Source organism: Salvelinus alpinus, chromosome 10 (genome assembly GCF_045679555.1).
Source record: "Salvelinus alpinus chromosome 10, SLU_Salpinus.1, whole genome shotgun sequence".
Taxonomy (NCBI): domain Eukaryota; kingdom Metazoa; phylum Chordata; class Actinopteri; order Salmoniformes; family Salmonidae; genus Salvelinus; species Salvelinus alpinus.
Genome location: NC_092095.1, coordinates 11635423 through 11637362, shown reverse-complemented (window position 1 = coordinate 11637362; position 1940 = coordinate 11635423).

Here is a 1940-nt window from a genome sequence, read left to right as displayed (position 1 = left end):
CACATACACACCCTCCAAGACATTAGTTTTTCCAAGCCCTGAAGCAAGCCCAGAGAACGAGTTGCCAAGATAATGGACCGGCAGCCATGTTTCTCTCCCTGACCTAGCCAAGATACTGGACTGGCAGCCATGTTTCTCTCCCTGACCTAGCCAAGATACTGGACCGGCAGCCATGTTTCTCTCCCTGACCTAGCCAAGATACTGGACCGGCAGCCATGTTTCTCTCCCTGACCTAGCCAAGATACTGGACCGGCAGCCATGTTTCACTCCCTGACCTAGCCAAGATACTGGACCGGCAGCCATGTTTCTCTCCCTGACCTAGCCAAGATACTGGACCGGCAGCCATGTTTCTCTCCCTGACCTAGCCAAGATACTGGACCGGCAGCCATGTTTCTCTCCCTGACCTAGCCAAGATACTGGACTGGCAGCCATGTTTATTCCCCATATTAAATAGGCTATTCTGACTAGTTGTGTGTTTGCAGAGATATTCCCTTAGAAGGGTGTGTGTGTGTGTGTGTGTGTGTGTGTGTGTGTGTGTGTGTGTGTGTGTGTGTGTGTGTGTGTGTGTGTGTGTGTGTGTGTGTGTGTGTGTGTGTGTGTGTGTGTGTGTGTGTGTGTGTGTGTGTGTGTGTGGACTAGAGCAACAATGCAGACAGTTTAGTCTTCATTTAGCCCTTATTAAAACTTTAGGGGCTGCCAATGACCGAGCGGTGTGAGGAAGGAGCCAGAAACACATGCACCCACAACACGCCGAGCGGTGTGATTTTACTCTGACTGGTTAAGGTTAGTCATTTACTCTGACTAGTTAAGGTAAGGGTTAAGATTTTGGGATAGGCTATAAACAAAATTCTCAAAAAGAACTTTCTATCACTGGATTTGAACTTGCATCCTTTGAAATCAGAGGCAAATGCTTACGCCCATTCACCATCCCTGTCTCTAATGCCCTAGCAAAACCTAACATGCTGACCACACCGCTGAAGGAGGAGAGATTACTAGAAATGAACTCGGTTTACCCATTTATCTGTGGATTAATTGTCGGAGTTGAGGACCTTGTGTATTTTAGGTAAAATAATAACCCAATGTTTAAATCCCAATACAAATTAGCTAGAAACAGCAAGCTAGCTAGCGAAAATGCCATAAACGTTTAATGCTTTTCGACCTGTCCCCAAATTAATATAGTTGGTTCAGGGTTTGTTTTGATATTTTAACCTACGTGTCCTGATCGCGTCTGGTGTGGGTGGACAAAATCAACATGTGTGTGTGATCTTGTCAGCATTTTCTTTATTTAACTAGGCAAGCCAGTTAAGAACAAATTCTTATTTTCAATGATGGCCTTGGAACAGTGGGTTAACTGCCTTGTTCAGGGGTAGAACGACAGATTCTTACCTTGTCAGCTCAGGGATTTGATTTTGCAACCTTTCGGTTGCTAGTCCAACGCACTAACCACTAGGCTACCTGTGTGTAAGCCTACTTGAAGGTAACAGCACTCACTGTTGCCCCTAGTGGCCAGTTTAGACGTCATCTCCCGACATCCTCAGACATGGATGAACGTTGAATACTGACTTGTATCATGGGTGACCTGGCTGTACACACACACACACACACACACACACACACACTGGTCTGATGATGACTGTTTAATTTATTGAATGGAATGGAGTGATGGATCTCTAAAAAGTCCACATATGTAGCTAAAGTGAAGGATTAAATTGCAACATTAGCTGGAGGAACCTCCATCTGTAGCTCATTGCTATGATCTGAATGGCCCCGTTGCTAGGGTGAAAACGGTGAAGGCTTAGCTGGAGGAACCTCCATCTGTCGCTCATTGCTATGATCTGAATGGCACCGTTGCTAGGGTGAAAACGGTGAAGGCTTAGCTGGAGGAACCTCCATCTGTAGCTCATTGCTATGATCTGAATGGCCCCGTTGCTAGGGTGAAA